A 20,072-nucleotide genomic window follows, 5' to 3' on the forward strand; every position below is an offset into this window, starting at 1 on the left:
ACATTTAAAATCACTTTGGTACATTTTGTTTAATATGTAAAATGAATGAAATCTTGACAAACAATAACATCTACATGCATGTATATATATTACATGACTGTCAATTTAACACAGTTTAATTAAAATTGATTAAAAAAATCATAGTACTAGTTTTGGACTATAATCCTAAAAATTGTCGATTGTAATATTCTACTACTAAAATTAATAAAATAATGTTGCACAAATCTACATCTATTTTGGTGAATGATTTATAAGGACCGGATAATATGCAAAAAAAGATCAAATGTTATTTCAAAACACACCTTAAATAGTGCATTTGAGCATAAAATCACACAAATCTGCTTCTATTCAATTGTGGTGTGTTGGCAGAGTGAGCCTTGAGCAGAGTAAGATATTTTTGACTGCAGATACAATTCGTTGTTTGAACAGAGCTTTTTCCTCTCGTGGTGTTTTGATTTTCCCAAGCTGCACAAATTTGTTTTAAAGTTTCTAGGTATTATTATCATATTTTGAACCACTTTCTTCCTGATCGCAATCATGAAGTCACTTGAACCGGAAATACCGAGAGGACATCCCTTTGTAGTATTTGTTCGTTAGTAATAATCCCCTCATCCGAAACTATCTGGAAAATACAAACTACACAACTACAAACAAGTTGTACTTTCAACATATAATCATATGATTTATGAAACAAAGTTTACACAAGTTTCCAGAGATCAAGTAGAGATCCGTTATGTTCTTTGGGTAACAGAATGTAGAACTAAACGGAAATTATTAACTTGATGGCGGTATTCTATGTGAATTGTTTACTGTAATCCTACATTAAAAAATGTAAATATGCTGTAACATGTATATATTCAAATGAAATCAGTTGACAAGGTGCAATTAATAGAAACATTATGTATATTTGGTCCTTTTGAATTTTTTTAATGAATGCAGAAAAAACAATTGAAAAACTTGTCAAAAAATATGGGGAAAATACATGTTCAAAACTCTATCAAACAAAAACTGACTGGTAAAATTACATAGACTATATTTTTTGTTAACTAATTAAGTAACTCTAATAAATGTTTAATAAAAAGTTTTGTAAACTGAATAAATTTTTTTAAAAATTTTATAAATATGAAATTTTGTGAATTCTTTGGAGGTTGTTTGAGGAATAAATGTAATATTTTTGTATATTTTCTATACAAATCAGATTTTCTTAAATTTTAACAAAATATAATATATGTTGGCGCATAATTTAATAAATTATGATATTAAACTTTATTGCACTTAAATTTGGCTGTTGAATTTTTTGACCTTGTGAGCTGAGGCTCACCGTAGAAAAACAGAAATGCAAAAGTATAAATAGTTTGGCCTTTGTAGTAACATTATATAAATAGTGCCTGTTTGGGAGGGTAACAGTTGAAATTGACACCCCGAGAGAACCATTGTCAACCGACGCGAAGCGGAGGTTGACAATGGTTTTCGAGGGGTGTCAATTTCAACTGTTATCCTCCCAAACAGGCAATATTTATTTTGTTATACTGAATGTCTTTTTTAAAATTTTTAAGAAAATTTTACTGCTTTTATATAGGAATAACGTGAATTCTACAGCGAACCGTACACGCATAATTTTCGCGCATGTAACATTTTTTAATGTTACCCGTTGCCAAGTGCGTTGCTAACGCTGAGGGTAATAGTAAGTATTATTAACTGCGTCTTAACCAATCAGATTTCAGTATTTAACATGAAAGTATAACAATATCAATTGTTTAATTTGTTCAAATTTGAAAAAAAGACTTTGTTTGGACACAAATTTCTAAAACACTGGGTCTACCTTAAAGCAATAATATTGCTCGAATCTAAGTGACTACATCTATATTGGTGACTGATTTATAATCACAGGATACTTCTTTTAAGATATGTATAAAAAACAGATCATATGCTTGTTTAAAATTCATCTTATAAAACAAACTGTCAGAAAATATTAAGGCAAATTTGCTTCTTTAAAATTGCATGGCAAAAGTATCGGTAGAGTAAGCCTGAGACAGAATAACATATTATTTACTGCAAAGTACAAATTGTTGTTTCAAGAGCTGATTCTTCCTGTTGTGTTTTAATTTTTCAAAATTGCATCAATTAATTTTAAGGTTTCTGGAAAGAATATAAATGGATCATTTTTCGAGCCACTTCCTTCCTGTTCTCAACCATGAGGTCATTTGACCCGGAAGTAGCAAGACGGCATGCGTTGGCAGTATACTTTGGTAAAAAAAAAAGTGTTCCCATTATAACATTCAATCAAATGCTATATTTATCATGATAATTATTAAATGTGCATTAAATGTAGATAGGTTATTTCATGTATATTTCTTGGTTTAATACACGCACATTACAACATTTAGTTCCTTTTTGGCATTGTAAAATTTGTCTACGGGTTTTTCCCTTTATTCCGATTACGAAAAAGAGCACACGGCGGGTGTGACCGGTCAGCAAAGGATACTAACTCCTCCATGGCACCTGATGCTACCTACCTCTATTTTTAGAGGCCCGTGTTTGCTCTGCTGTTGCTGTATTTTTTGTTTGGACTTTTGATTTTAAACACTCTTCCTTATCACTACATGTCATGTAACAATGTTGCAAGTTCCCAACTGACTGTGTTTGTTTGAAATTCATCATGGTAATACATTCCTGCTATCATATCCACTTTCGTGCATTACATTTACTTGCAGGTACTTTTTAACACTGGAAATAGTTTCTGATATTTACGTTGGTGACAATTGACTCATACATAATTATAAAGATTGACGTCATAAATATGACCTCTCTACACGTTAAGTTTAATTTACACACTAATAATTGCTTTTTGCACTTTGGTAAATTTATAAAAGGAAATTTTTTCCAAATATATAATCTAGGATATCGGGAAGAGGAAATACTTCTTTTTAATGAAGACAGGAATATACATAACAAAAATCTTATGATTTATACATTCTGTATACACAATGCATTATGTGTTTGTCTTATACACGATGGTTTTGAAAATACAATTTGCGATTGGTAAGCTAGTTTTTTCTCACATATAAGATACTTGTAACTGTTTTAGGATGTTAATAATGCCTCATATTTGTATTAAACTGCTTTTAAAATGGCGATGCTTTTAAACTCTGATACCGTTTGTGAGGTTGGGAGAGTTGGATTAAATTGTAATGTATGTTCTCATTATCCAAACTACGGTAAAGATTGTCAGTTAAGATGTTATTGTAGCAAGGAATACTACAATACGGCTATTGGATGTGAAGGTACACGTATGCAACAATGTTAATTTACTTAATTTACTATTTTTGTGTATTGAAATCTAAGACTTGATTAAGTGAAAAATATAATTTAAAAGCCTACGAAATTCTATTTCTTGATTTGCGACTCTTTTTTTTTCTCAAATAAAAACATCTGCAATGCAAATTTAACAAATAGTAATAATCCAATGAAAGTATGGTAAGATCTATTCAAATAAATTGTTCATAAATTAATTCATTGTAGTTTGTTTTCAAGAAGTTGGTACTTTATAATTTGAATTTTCAATTACTTCGTTGCATACAATATTGTAAAAAACAGGTTATTATGGAAATTTTCAAAACGTACATGTACATCGTTTATTTTAATTATAACAGCATTGTGACAAAATAAGTTTCTTTTTTAGTGAAACTACTAGAGTTTTGTTTGTAAAGCAGAAAATACATAAAATAGATTATATGTACGCTGTCTATTTATTCTAATTAAAAGTTGTTGTTTTGGTTTTGTTTTTCAAATGAAGAAATTAGCGTTTAAAACAGTTGATAGTTTAAACAAATGAACTCCGTTTCCTTAGTTTGTAATCCTAGAAGCGGTATAAATTAAGCTTCTTCTGAAATAAAAGCATTAATAATAACCATACAATTTACGGCATTGTAATAATCATAAGTAATAAACGAAGTTAGGGGGGAAATCAAATATTTGAACGATTAACGTTGGAAAAAAAGGTCTAAGAAAACAATTGGAAATAATATAGAAAATATTGAAAAGGTAATATTACATTTATGTTAAGTATTATTGAAAAGAAATGTTGATGACTTATATACTATCGGAAGCACGTGACGCACATTTTCATCGGTCAAATTCGGCATACAGTCTATTCAAAGCTAGAAATTGCATATAAAGACGACTAACTTTGATTTTGTATCGGCGATTTTCAATGCCATGTCTGAGGTTAAAAATTATGTAGTTTCAATTTTGTTAACTAAAAAGACAGTCATCAGAGGCATCGTTTAGTTTTAGGTTATCGGAAACCCATAACGTCAGGATACATTTTTGTCATCAACTAGTAAAATATGACACGTAATTGCAAACATGCTAAAACCTTAGACGTTGAATTTCTTCTTTTATTAAAAGAAATCATAACTTATAACAGTATCTTAAATAATTTTCTCGAAATAGAAAAGTTATGGTTTCACAAAATAAGTTTGAATAAGATAGAAAGATTTAATTATTGATAAAAATTGAACAAAACAACAGTAGTTGTATTTCACATTTTGTATGCAATAAAATGTAATAAAAAAATTGATAAAAATCATGAAATTCAGCCCGGTTGAAGAACTCTTATTATATTACAATTTGAGCTTTTCGGGCAACACATTTTGATTTTTTTTTGACTAAACATTTTATGCAGCAAACAACTTAACTTTTACTAGTGAGTTCCAAAACTTCTATACCAAATCCAACAGAAGAGATCGAATCACGGAACAAAACTTCTCCAAAGATTGCAGTAAATGGTAAAAATATAATATTTATGTTTCAAACATTTTTCAAATCAAAGTTATATATTTTTACTCATAATCATTTATTTTTCTTAAACTAAATTGTTCCATTTTTATTCTTTTTACACATTTATGATCATTCTTGAATATAGTTTTTCTTTAAGAAATATGTCAAAATAAAGGAGCATCAATATTTATAATGTTGTGGGAGTCAACGAACAAAACTTTTAATTATCATAGTATCTTTGTTAGTATTAAACGATAAATCAAACTTCTTAAATTCATTTATTCATCAAAACACGAGAAAAGGAATTGGGCACAACTCCCGCCGACACCAAAAACTATTCCTTGGACCCCCCCCCCCCCACCTCTTTTTGTTTTTAGAAAATTCCTTTTTTATCTTTTCCAGTGTTATAATAAAAAAAATTTATGCCACTGATAGATTTTGATTTTGTAAAGATACTTGCATCGACCAAATAAAGTTAATTTCAGAAGAATTATTTTCTCATTTAAATTAGAGAGTTACATGTACATGTATGCAAGACATATTTTTATATAAAGCCACGCATATATCGGTATTTAATGTCTAATAATTATATACATAGAGCAAATACTATTGTTGAAATACCACATACAGTAACCCACGGTTATAGCGAACACGCTTTTAATGAATTGACGCTTACAGCGAAGTGAATGTCATTCCCCAAGTCTCTATTTCATGTTGTAAACTTGATGGATATAATGAATTACGCTTATAACGAAGTAATATTACCCGTCCCTGGGACTTTTAAGTAACTAAATAGTAACTAAATAGAAAGGTTAATTGTAATGAAATTAAAACTTAAAAATAAGTATATTAACTGTAGGTATTGTAATATAATAAAATCTAGATCATGTGGTCCTTAAACGTGTTATGACCTGTTTTTGATTTGTTTTAAGATGACCAGAAAGAAATTTATTGTATGTATTTTTTAAAAATTGTTAATTTATATCTTTATTCAGTTGTCATTATTAATTTTTTTATATTCAGAATGTGATATTGGGCTACTTGGGACTAATTGTGATGTACCTTGTCGTTTTCCAAACTACGGAAAGGAGTGTCTGTTTCTATGTAACTGTGAAGAGGAGCTGTGCGATCCAGCATATGGATGTAACTGTATGTAATCATAAATTCATGGTTCGTATTTTAAAATGAGTTCCCAAGTATGAATTATAGCTTACAAGAAAAGAAAAAAGCCTCAGATATTTATAAAATTATACGTTTGAATAACTAATTTGCATGTTAATAGTGTGTGCATGTATAAGATTATAATTTACACAAATTATTTTCCCTGTATTTAAATTAAACATTCGAGTAGTCAACGGTTTTTTCTTTTCCTAGTCAGCCCCAAAAGTACTATAGTTATACCAACTACGACTCAAGACGTAAGGTCAACTGCAAACACTTTGCCAATCTTTATAAATGGTATGATTATATTGTTAAACTTTTTAATTCGAATTCCGATTGCCTTTTTCCATATGTTTGTTTTCTAGAACAGTCAGGAGTGGCATTGTCTTCTTGGAAATTAAATGGTCGATTTTCGAAAACTTTTGCAATAACATACATGTACCATAAATGAAAAATTAATTATTCAATATACTTCGTGGTACAATGATACCTACACCATCATAAAGTACCGATCAGACCAACCTTACAGAAATAAACCCCAAATAAACCCTGGGTTTACTTTCTGGGTTTACTCTGGTTTTACTCTGGGTTTACTAGAGTGGACCCAGACTAAACCCAGAGTAAACACAAAGTAAACCCAGAGTGGACACAGATAGTAAACCCGGTCAAAAGTATATCCCTGAAAGCAGACGCTAACTGTGTATTAGGAATACACAAGGGGCAGGAATTACAGGCAGAAGGATGGTAAAATAAAAGATGGCTCTGTTTCACAATTCAGTGCATACAGTTAAGCTCTAAAGGCAATTTCCAAGTAAACCCAAAGTAAATCCCAAGTGGACCCACATTTTCAAAACGCAGACCTAGAATAAACCCCAAGTAAACCCCAAAGTAAACCTGGGGTTAAGTTCGGGTTTACTTTGGTGTAAGGTTGGGTCTGCTCGGTACTGTAGGTAATACTCCCTCAAAACATACAACTCACTTTGACTGGCCTTTGCGTTGGTTTAAGACATAAGGGCTTCCACTTCTCAGACTTTTCCTCCACAAACTAACGGTACTTCTTCAGTCATGAGATATAGTAAAATTTCCAATGCATGCCATTTTTATTAAAATAAGGGTTTTTAAATCAACACTTTGCAAAAGGCTATACAAGGTCTAACAGTATCAATAGTTCCTTTTACGTCAATTTATTGTTGTCTTTCTAATAGTGCTGAAAAAGCCCATTCTTTTAGTATTTTCGTTTCATGGTTCTAAAAAACAACAGAATGATGAGGTCAGGTTTTAGGCAAACACTTCACAATACATTTGAAAACTAAAAGATACACATTTGCCGTTTAGACTCGTCTCCAAATGAAACACGTCTCCAATTCAAAGCCAATATTTCGACAGCGATGATTTCATTTGGTAAAAATTTGATCTAAGATGTATCTGTGTAAGAAGTTATCAGCTATTGCGTAGAATATAAAAGGAGGGCGATGTTAATTATGTGTACTGATTCAAATCAAGTTTTTCTTTACAGGTGTAAACATTTTATTCATAAGTACCCGTTGAAATAAAAACGTTCATCTGCATAATTTTTTCTATTGATTTAATCAACAGGTATATTAACACACTCGAGTTTCAACAATGGCTCAATGAAGAGAATATGCAAGAGAGCTCATACAGGCTCAAATAATTTGCTTTATCATGTTATAGTCAGCTTAATAATTGTTGCAGCAGTGTTTTTTATATCGTACATTGGTTTAACTATTTATCAATGTATGTTAAGAATTCTTTAAACAAAAACGTTGTCGTATACCGTAGAACTGTCGCTAATAGGATTGTCTTTTTGTGTATCCTTCAGAGATTTACAGTGTGGTTTTAAATTTGCTAGCATTGCCTAATCATTAACAAATGAAATGTAGTTATTTTTTTATTTCTTTATCACTGTTAACATTAAAGTAACTGTTTATGTGTTTTGATAGAATTTCTCATCTATAGATAAGCTATAAATCAGACATCAAATGCAAAATACAAAATATTTTTGGGTAGTCACAAAAGTTGGATTTCATAATGATAGTCAATCTTTGAAACAAACTGTAAACTAAAGTCATGTATTAACACGAGCATTTATTTACTTTTAACGAAATGTCAAGGATGATTTCCAACGAATAAAGAAAGTGAGCGCACAAGATTGTAAGTTTGCAGGAATCCTCGACACGAATCAATATTATTCGTATTCTGACTAATATTATGAGGTGGTAATTTCGGTCGGGGCGTGATCAAATCTATCATAAAGCCCTTCGGGCTTTATTGGATTTGATCACGCCCCGACCGAAATTATCACCTCATAATACTCAAAGAATGATTCCTCATTCCTTATTTCATTGTTTTTCACTCTTGATAACTCCAAGTGGTTGCTGTGTACACACGCGACCGATCAAGCGTATAATTATAGCTCTGCGTGGACCTTTACATGGATGGTTGAGTGAACTCCTGGGGGCTAGCGAGGTAGTGTTAATTGGTTAATTACGTACAGTGCTGCTATCCTGAAAGTTGACAAGGATAGGTTAGGATAGGATGCACGATGCACGATACAGGATAGAAATATAAAAGTTAAGTTCTATCCTATCCTATCCTATCCTGCATCATGTAGCCAATCAGATTCGAGTATAAACAGAGTTATTTTGCGAAACGAAAATTGGCTAAACAATGTATTTTCAATGTCAATTTAATACATTTTACAAGTTAAACCATTTAAGAATAATTATTATATCAAGAACGCGGTGCATAACATTGATGCGCGCTAAAATGTCGGCGTTACATCTTTGTCAATTCGTACGCAAGTACGGAGTTACTGCGAGAATTCGATGCAACATTTGACAACGTCGGAAATAGATTTCTGTTTTTACTTCATTTAGAGTCTGCAAAGTAATAAAAGCTTGAATTTATAAACGAACAATTCGGCATTTTAAAAGATAAACATGTATACAAGAAACATACATTGTTTCACGTTTCATGTAATTTCTTCAATGCCCAATAACAGGGACGCATATTTCTGTACGATATTAACCTGAACATATCGAATTAATAAATGTTAGCTAGCTATAAATGCTTGAGAATTTATACTTTAAAAATAACTCCGAGTGGTTTAACTTTAAACGATATAAACTTCCTAAAGGAATTATTTATTTCCAGATCGTGTTTACATTTATCGCCGAACGAATCGCTCGAATGATGATAATTACGCTCAGTTATACGTGATAAGAAAATGATTTGATAACAATATGTGACTAAACAGTTCCTCAATAAGTGCATCGAAGTTGTTTATCTGTTTTTAATGCATAAATTGTGTCCACCCCACGTACGATTTAATTTTACCGTAGCACAGGTAAGTAAGTTATCCCGCTCGAAGAATATTCGGTTTTAAGATTTAATTATTCTTTTTGAGTACTACGTTAATTGATAAAATCATTTAATTCTTAAATTTCGTTTCATTTAACTTGCATTCGTATATTTTCAAGGTATGGGATAGGATAGGATAGGATAGAGCTTATTTGCAGGATAGGATGCAGGATACAGGATATAGGATAGGATAGGATAGTTTTGTCAACTTTCACGATAGCAGCACTGTAAGTGACACTACCCCTTGCTTCCTTCAAAGGATAGATAGGTAATTTGTAACTGATCTATTTATTTTAATAACTCATAAAGTTACGGTAAACTCCTCTTTATTTAAAATACTCTAAAGTAATGATTAAGAAAACATAATATGCTTAAAAGATTTTTAACATGAAAAAATACACTTCAAAACCACACAACTAAGTTCTGTATCGTTTAAATTGAAGTAATGAAGCAGAAAATACGAGTGAAATCATGTTAGACTATCTTTTCATGTTATAAATATCAATTTCCGGCTACTATAATTTTAGAACCAAAAATGACCGGAACGAAAATTTCCAGATTCTTTAAAACTTTCGAGCTCTCGAACTCTTGATCTCTCGAAGTTTAATCATGGTCCCCTGAAGTTCGAGTTATCGAGATTCACCAGTACATGTCCATATATTAGATTCATGTGTATTCGCATTGTATTAACCTCAAATAAAAGTGTAAAATGTCACTTTTAGTATCTTTTATAAGATATATTATCCTTGAGTGTTTTCATGGAACACCAAGAGTAACAAAGCGCAGGAACATTATTACATCTGTTGTTGACTTTTTGAAAGAAAGATAACTCTTTCTCATACATGATGTAAAGATATTTTAATTATTTCCATGATTATAATACTGGATACAGCACATTTTTATTTATTTATTTTACATCTACATATCTACTAATGTTTTATGTGCAGCAGTCAGGTGTAATCATACTCTACTAATTAAAATTAGCAAAACCTTGAAGTCATTTCTTTTTCCTTATAAAAATCTATATGGGTGATAATGCATTATCTTTGAAAAACGCATGGAAATAGTATATATAAATGCTTCATTTATTATTATAATCATTAGTATGAGACTGTAAAATGTCATTTGCTTTAAAATTTACACTTTCAATTTTTGGTACCTGAGGATCGGGGAACCTTAAATACTTTATTGGCGAAAATTGAAAAAGTAAAAAAATGTAAATTAGTTTGGTAAATGATTCAATAAACTTGCATTAAAGTTCAATACATGTATATTTAATGTCTATATTTTATGCCAATTGTTAATATGGGATTAAGTTCTTTTTTCATATACACTAAACAAATATAGATATTCAGCCCCGCAGGGCGTGGTACTGACATCCGGCCGTTTTCATTATTTTTTTTTTAAATCAGGCAAACCATAGGAAATCAAATATCATGATTTGTATAGTTTATAGGGGACTAAAGTTGCATTAAATTTTAAGCAGAAGTTAAAACCAATATAGGAAACACTGGCAGTCAACTATCAAATGAATCAGAGTCACGTCAAAATCAGCCATGGGACCTTTAATGGCCATAATTAGCATTTATTCGCTATTATTTCACCGTGTCGTTGCATATTCAAATTTATGTCAAGGGTAAGTATCTAAGTATCATAGCTTACAATGTATTGACATGCATGAGAGTTAACGAAGTATCGTTTAAAAAAACGAAAAAAATGCATGAATCTGAAATAATCATATATTGTGTTTTACATTGTCTTCTTTATATGCTAATGTAACATTAATCAAAAAGTACTGACTGAATATGATGCACGCATGTAAATTTAATTTGATTAATGTGCAGATCTCTTTATTTGTTGCACTTGTTCTTTTCACATCTAGAAAACCTAGAAAGGTAAGTTGTCTAAGATAGAGTTATCAATTTATTAAGAAAAGTAGTGATTCTTTTTCATTTGCTACTACGAATATACATATTATATCTTAATTATATCATTTATTTAGAAAAACTTAGCATAGGGTTTAAAATAACGTACTTTTCAAAAACGCCATATGCATTACATATATCTTTTGAAATAAAATAATCATTTAAATGATTTTGTCTGTAACAGATAGATAAAAATATGTATAAAAAAGATTGACCCAAACGACATCGTTTAAAATGTATCGATCATGTAAATTCATCATGAAAAGGTCCTTGTGATTTAGATAATTAACAGAGAACATATCATGTTAACTACATATTATCTATATCATCAGGCGTGTTGGGTTTTTTGTCAGTATGCTTATTAGTTTATTTTTTCTAAATTAAAAAACCATATTACTTTTGTCAGTGTAAAAATATGTTTTACATCTTAATTATACGATAATACAAAATATTCTGATGTATTAAGCAATAAAGAAATATATGGCTACAGTTCTTACAATACTTTTGACTTCATTAATTATCCCAAGATATCCCCCTTTCTCATTTGAATTCTAAAAGTTTTAAGCTGATCTTTCCTAAATAATAATTATTAATAATAATTGCAATTTTTTATATAGCGCTTTTATAATGCTAAAGCATTCTCAAAGCTCTTTTACAATTATTACCCCAGCAGACCTTATAGCATTCCAGTTTAGAAGGACATACTTATTCATTCTAAAAGCCGACCTTACACTGATTGAACTAGAGGGAAAGCAAGACATGTAATCGAGGTGTATAGGGAACCAAAAAATGTGAATTACAACATGTTTAACTGGTAATAATTTAAATAGAATACTTAGAAAACAGTGTTACATAATGAATTATGTGATCGGTTTTACCATGAAAATTAATGCAATTTAATAGTATTAGGAATTATGGTATATTTACTGAAAGCGGAAGAAAATCATAACGCCTCTACCGTAACATTCGATACGTCAGCTTTCTAGGTGAAATTGGCAAACTTATCTCAGCCATGATTTTTTTAAACCATAAGCAACACATTTCTTTTGTCAATTCATGCTGTTTTACCATTCGGATGAGAGTGTAAAAAATATTACACAAAAATCAACTAATATTTCAAGATTTTAACCGTTTGATATAGCGTCGCCAATAGAAAGTAGGCTTGTAAAGTTCAATAATGCTAATTAAAAATATGATCACAAAATGTAAATACTTACAAAAATCCAATGCAAAGCAAATAAGTATTCGATAGAATAAAATTCATTAATAGGAATTCTTTTGTTTAGATATTTATCAACTATGGTTGTGAATACTGTCTTAATTAGAGAACAAGTTTAGTTAGAGTTAAAAAAAAAAGTATTTGGGCCTTCTTGAATATATCTTGTAGACCTGATGGTTTAGAATGCTGTGTGGGATTTACGTGGAATTATACTGAAAACAAATGCACACGTATGTATTATTATGTAAGCTATATAATTGTTGAATTCCTAATAAAATAGTATGGATACTTTTTTTTATTTTGAAACGTTTGTGATTATTTTCAAGGTTGTTTAAATCGGTATTATGGAAAAAATTGTAGTCAAACATGCCAAATGCCTAGTTAAGAGTTGAACTGTCAGCTTACATGTAACTGTAGTAATAACCAATGTCACTACATGTATGGATGTAAACGGTTGCAGTCTGGTAAGTATATTGATATCTTAAATTATTACATCGAAATTCAAACTTTTAAGTTATGTGTCTTGTTTATTTAAGTATATATTTTAGAATGTAGCAATGGGCGCATTAGCCATTACTGTGAAGTTACAACAAATGTAGTTGTCTTAATTCAAGCTACGGAAAAGAATGCCAATTACAATGTGAATGCAACAAGGAACTCTGTGATCCGGCTACTGGAGGTTAAGGTATGTATATTTATTCAACTGTTTCTGTACAAATGATTTAATGTAAAAAAAAGTACACTTTTAAGAAAATTAAGTAATTTATAGAGCAGGTAAATCGTACTCTAACGCCATCTTTAAGGCGACACAATGACATCATACGTTCTATAAAAGCAACAAATCAAATTAAGGAACACAGTAAGACTACTTATAAAACTATTTTAAATTGTATTTTTATTTATTAAGCTTGTATGTTTCTATATTTCTCATCCTCAGAGATAGATATCATATGCAGGTCGGCATAGTCAACTCTTCATAAATTTATATATCGTACGCTAGTGTTATATTTTGTCCGTTCGGTTATTTTTTAAGCATTGGTTCTCTCATTGCAGAAAATGTTACAATGTCCTGTTTACAAAGACATTCATCAGATATGGTTCAGGAAATGAAATGGAAATTCGTCGAAGAAATACAGATATATCTCAAGATATTAAAGACCATATTATTATCAGTCTCGCTATCCTTGTCTTGATTTTACTTGCGTTATATATTAGTCTTACTGTTAAGCAGCGTTCACAAATACATGTACAACAAGATTCAGTTACAAACCCGTCTTGAAAAAATTGAACAGCCGTGTTTCAGAAAATGAAATTGGGAAATGTGATTATAAACAACGATGTTTCAAAATAAATGTAAATATATGAATTGTTGATGTATCAAAGGGCAATTTACTTTTAATGATAGTCAAATTTAAAAGTCAACTTTTCATGGGTTTTATCTTTACGATTGCATTAACATAAATAATTTTTTATAAATTGAATTTGCTTAATTTTTTTTTGGAATATTATGACGTCTTTGTGACAACACAAATATAGTAAAGGTCAGGTGATGCTTCCACTTGTGTGAGATATGTCAACAAATAACAAACATTGCTTCAAAAATGTTATAAAACTAAAAAACAACAACATTCGTTTAATCATATGCTCAACGTATTAAAAATTTTTATACAATAGTGAAGTATCAATAACAGAACATCGTATTATGTGTTTCTCTGTCTGTTAATCACAATGCCTATTCATCTTCAAGACTTTTAGCTGCCTTCCCTTTTTAAGTTTTGTAAATCTCGATGACGGTAGGTTGTGCGGAAATATATCGTCATTGTTAATGCAAATTCACTGAAATGTACAGAGTATGAGTTTATCTAATGTTGTGTATACATGTATAAAATAATACATGTATAAACCAAAATAAACTTAAGCGAAGTAAAAAAAAGTTCTATGCTTTACAACTTGAATTTTTATGATGCTATATGTTATGAAGACCCTGCATTTAAATCCCTATTTTTTTCTACATGATAATTTCTATAAAAAGGTAACATCACCAACCGTGTACAACATTCAGTTCATAAGATATTTTTTTACGCAATTTACTAATGAATTATCTACTTACTTTTTCATATTTTTTATAAAATGAATTTTTACTTAACTTTTTCTTCTGAATAAAGAAATTTATACTGGCATCTTCATTCTCCTGAATACTCTACATTTATTTATTTATTTATTTTATACATGTAGCATTGTTTTAAACAAGAACTGCATTTGAAAAATCATCATGATAATGCATTTCTGGATTAATATCTATCTGCATGTATTTCATTACGCAACATCATTTGATTAACAGTGGATTCGCCCTGTGCCAACAGGTTTGCGACGCATTGGCATTCCTTACATGTTTTCGTTTCATCAGCAGACTATATCATAAATATCAAAAATAATTACAAAACCCCCTCTTCTTACTGTATATGACAAAACTGGTTTACAGTTATAACGTTGGAGTCGAGAACTTAAGTTTAAACGATAGGTGTTTGTGGAGAATGGGGAACTCACTTTAATGCTTTGTATTGCGTTTGAACATCACATGCCCTGGTGTGAATGTTTTGGTTTTTTATTGGCAAGCGATGTAAGGACGTTGGTGATGCAGATAGGGAAGATAATAAAAGCAATTATGATATCTATAAATATCTCCCCTCTAACGAGTCTCTTTCGACTTCTTTATTTGTTTGGGTTTTTTTTTTCTTTTTTTAATGGTGGGGGGGGGGGGTTTCGGGTTTTTTTATTGGAAGGATGGGAGTTTCAAGATGCCGTAAACATTTTCATTAACTTACATAGAGTTTTATTGCATTTCCTTGGTTAATAAAATACGTAAAGCGTTTCAATTAAGTGCAGTATTTAAAACCAAAATCAAATTTTGAGAACATGAACAATTTAAAGGATGAAACTACAAATCAACTAGGAAGACGGAAATATTGATAGACAACAAATATTTACATTAATTTGATTGAAGATATGCTAAAATTAAGCAACATTTTGATCGCAATTTTACGTGTCATTGACACATATTCACAAACACAAAACTTTTACTCCACCTTTTTGATAAGTGCTTAAATTTTCTTTTGATATTCTAACCGTATGACAATCATTAGATCTAAATAGTACTTTGATATTTAGGGTCTTCCGTTTCCAACGGAAGACCCTCTTGTTATTCTACGGTTTCTTTTTATTAGGGTCTTCCGTTTTCAACGGAAGACCCTCTTGTTATTCTTCGGTTTCTTTTTAGGGTCTTCCGTTTCCAACGGAAGACCCTCTTGTTATTCTATTGTTTCTTTTTATTATTATTGTTATACTTTTTCTTTTCTTCTGACTCCTTTTTTGCCTCATAACTCAAAAGGTTTTTAACCGATTTTGATGAAATTTTCAGAGATTTTTGCAAGTTAGCGTCCCACAAAAATGTGAAAGTTTTAAAGAGAACGTCACCTCCGTTTTGACGTGACGTCATTTTTAAAAATTTTAAAAAGTCATTTTGTCCCGGACTTTTCTCAAGAACGCTTTAAGATAGAGGCTTGGAATTTTCAATGGTTATGATTTGGTCGATTTACCTCTGTAATAAGACTCGAAATGAAAATCTGTCACTTCCGGTCGAAACTGGAAATGAAACAAATTTTTCGAAAAAATGAATTTTCTGATCAAATCAAAAATGAACATGTGCTTTATAGAGCTTATCAAGCTGAATCTAACACTGAAAGCCGTTTTAAGATCGAACGATTCATTAAAGAGATATCGGGGTTTAAAAATTGATTTTTCCGGAAATTTTGATTCCACCTCCTTGGTTTAAAAAATAGCGTAATGTTTATAGTTAAGTTAACTCGTACCAAAAATAATTGTTAAGTTGTACTTAAACACATTCGGATTTTTTTTGTTAAGTCGTTCTTGAAATCAAATTGGTTTTTGTTAATTCGTACTTAAAATCATTCGGTTTTGTTAAGTCGTACCAGGAATAATTCGATTTTTTTCATCTCTATAGTTTAGTTATTCTTGTTATTGGTTTAAGAGCTCTGCTTCTTACAGGAACTTCCAGCTTTACTTCCGACATTAACGGAAGACCCACTCGTTGCTTTGCAACGAGCTTTGCTCTAGTTTTTTTTCTTTTTCTTTTTTTTCTGACTTCTTTTCGGCTTCATAACTCAAAAAGTTTTCAACTTATTTGAAGGAAACTTTCAGGGATTATGTGCAATTATAATGCCTCAAAGATGTTAAAGTTTCCGTAACAACGTCACTTCCGTTTTGACGTTACGTTATTTTTAAACTTAAAAAAAAGTCAATTTGTCCGCGTCATTTCTCAAAAACGCTTTAAGATAGAGTCTTGAAATTTTCTGTGGTTATGAATTTGGCAATTTACATGTGCAATAAGGCTGGAAATAAAAATCCGTCACTTCCGGTTGAAACCGGAAGTGAAACAAATTTTTCGAAAAAATGAATTTTCTGATCAAATCAAAAATGAATATGTGTTTTATAGAACTTATCAAGCTGAATCTAACACTTAAATCCGTTTTAAAATCGGACGATGCATTAAAGAGATATTGGGGTTTAAAAATTGATTTTTCCGGAAATTTTGTTTCCGCGTCCTTGGTTTAAAAAATAGCGTAATGTTCAAAGTAAAGTTAACTCGTACCAAAAATAATTGTTAAGTCGTACTTGAACACATTCAGATTTTTTTTGTTAAGTCGTTCTTGAAATCAGGAAGGATTTTGTCAAGTCGTACTTAAAATAATTCGGATTTTGTTAAGTCGTACCAGGAATAATTCGATTTTTTTCATCTTTTTATTTTAGTTACTCTTGTTATTGGTTCAAGAGCTTTGCTTCTTACAGAAACTTCCAGCTTTACTTCCGACATTAACGGAAGACCCACTCGTTGCTTTGCAACGAGCTTTGCTCTAGTAATTATTAATTTTTTTTCTTTTTCTTTTTTTTCTGACTCCTTTTCGGCTTCATAACTCAAAAAGTTTCCCACCAATTTCAGGGAAACTTGCAGATATTATGTGCAATTAAAATTCCTCAAAGATATAAAAGTGTCTATAACAACGTCACTTCCGTTTTAACGTTACGTCATTTTTAAAGTTTTAAAAAAGTCATTTTGTCCGCGGCATTTCTCAAAAACGCTTTAAGATGGAGGCCTGAAATTTTCCGTGGTTATGAATTTGGCAATTTACATGTGCAATAAGGCTGGAAATAAAAATCCGTCACTTCCGGTCGAAACCGGAAGTGATTCAAATTTTTCGAAAAAATATTTTTTTTGATCAAATAAAAAACGTATACGTATTTTGTAGAGCTAAATCAGCTGATCCTAATACTGAAATCCGTTCGAAAATCGGACGATGCATTACTGAGATATCGGGGTTTAAAAACTGATTTTTCCGGAAATTTTGATTCCGCGTCCTTGGTTAAAAAAATAGCGTAATGTTCAAAGTAAAATTAACTCGTACCAAAAATAATTGTTAGGTCGTACTTGAACACATTCGGATTTTTTTGGTTAAGTCGTTCTTGAAATCGGAAAAGGTTTTTGTTAAGTCGTACTTAAAATCATTCGGATTTTGTTAAGTCGTACCAGGAATAATTCGATATTTTTCATTTTTTTTATTTTAGTTACTCTTGTTATTAGTTTAAGAGCTCTACTTCTTACAAGAACTTTCAGCTTTACTTCCGACATTAACGGAAGACCCACTCGTTGCTTTGCAACGAGCTTTGCTCTAGTTATTATTCTATATTTTTCCTCTGACATTTTTCGAGAGCTATAACTCAAAAACTATTTGGTTGATTTTCACCAAATTTACAGGACTGATAGAACATAAAACGTCCTTGCGAATATAAAATTTTGAGCTGATAAGGTCACTTCCGGTTTCAGATTTTGAAGATTTTGTGAATTTTTATGGACCATTTTGTCCACGTAACTCCTCCGAAACTAAATGGTATAGAAACGTGAAACTTTCAGGAATATGTAGATGGATGTCTGTAGATGATCCTCTGTATTTGACATTGTGGAAAATGCGCACGGCGCCGAAGCTCACCCGAGGTAAAAAATTAGCACCAAATTTTTTGGCAAAATTTTAACACGTTTTGCAAAATATCTTTTAACCTGTAGATAATTTGTTAAAACATGTAATGCAAAAGTTGTTAAGATTTACACGAGCTTTTGTTTTGTTTAAATAAAAAGGGGCTGGCCCCTTTAATTAGGGGCCAGGAGGGCTCTAAAGTCTTTTAATTTTAACTCTTTACTGAGCAATAATTTGTCATTAATTATAGAAGCAAAAATGTTCATTGTACAGCTGTTTATCTACACAGTACCTTATTTTAAACATTTGTTACCTAATTAGGGGTTTCAAGGGGCCAGAAGACCCAAACTTTGATCATTAATATCTTGAAAAGGAGAAATATTTTGAAAGGCAATGTTGAACAAAAGTTGCTTAAAATAATGTTCTTAGAACATGGTATCTTAAAATTTATGGTTTGTGGCCCCCGTAAGGAGTTGAAGGGTCGGTCCCTAAAACACTGTTGTTCAGATTTCTCCAAATCGGTCAACAATTTCTGAACACTTTTTAAACAAAATATGTTTATATTTTTAAGATCTTTTATTTAATATTAAGAAAAAGGGACTGGCCCCTCAAATTAGGGGTCAAGAGCGCCCTAAAGTCTTTATTTAATAACTCTTTACTGAAAAATAATTTGTTATTAATTATAGAAGCAAAATGTTCATTGTACAGCGCTGTTCATCTATACTGGACCATTCTAAAGTCATATGTTACATAATTAGGGGTTTCAAGGGGCCAGAAGTCCAAAACTTTGATCAATATTATCTTGAAAAGGAGAAATATTTTGAAAAACATTGTATAACAAAAGTTGCTGAAAATAATGCTGTTAACAATGTGATACCTAAAAATTTTTCGTTGGTGGCCCCAGTAAGGAGTTGAAGGGTTGGCCCCTTAAACACAGTTGTTCCGATATCTCTATAACGGTTAACAATTCGTGAACACTTGTTGAACAAAATATGTTTATATTTGCGAGACCTTTAATTTGATATCAAGAAAAAGGGGCTGACCCCTCAAAGTAGGGGCCAGGAGGGCTACAAAGTCTTTTTATAGTAACCTTTTTTAGAGCGATCATTTGTTATTAATCATAAAAGCAAAAATAAAAGCTTATTAAGTTTAATGTAAAATTGAAATCCGTTTTAAAATCGGCCGATGCATTACAGAGATATAGGTGTTTAAAAATTGACTTTTCTGGAAATTTTGATTCCACATTCTTGGTAAAGAAAATAGTTTTATGTTCATAGTTTAATTAACCCGTATCTAAAATAATTCGATAATTGTTAAATCGTACTTAAACACATTCGGATTTGTATTTGCTAAGTCGTTCTTGAAATTGATAATGTTATTGCTAAATCGTACCTAGAATCATTTTGATTTTGTGAACTCGTACCAAAAATAATTCGATTTTTTTTTATTTATTTATGTTTATTGGTTTAAGAACTATGCTTCTTAGAGAAAGTTTTAGCTTTACTTTCGACATTATCGGAAGACCCACTCGTTGCTTTGCAACGAGCTTTGCTCTAG

General features: G+C 30.8%; 1 long non-coding RNA gene across 1 annotated transcript in view; it reads left to right on the top strand.

The window, feature by feature from the left end:
• The first annotated feature begins 12,840 nt into the window (after nt 1-12,840).
• The window catches only part of LOC136271747 (uncharacterized), a 31,641-nt gene continuing 24,409 nt past the window's right edge, over nt 12,841-20,072 (top strand). Inside the window, exon 1 of the long non-coding RNA XR_010709728.1 lies at nt 12,841-12,932. This is a non-coding gene — a long non-coding RNA (uncharacterized lncRNA). The remainder of the gene's footprint in view (nt 12,933-20,072) is intronic.

This window comes from Magallana gigas, chromosome 9, assembly GCF_963853765.1.
Source record: "Magallana gigas chromosome 9, xbMagGiga1.1, whole genome shotgun sequence".
NCBI lineage: Eukaryota > Metazoa > Mollusca > Bivalvia > Ostreida > Ostreidae > Magallana > Magallana gigas.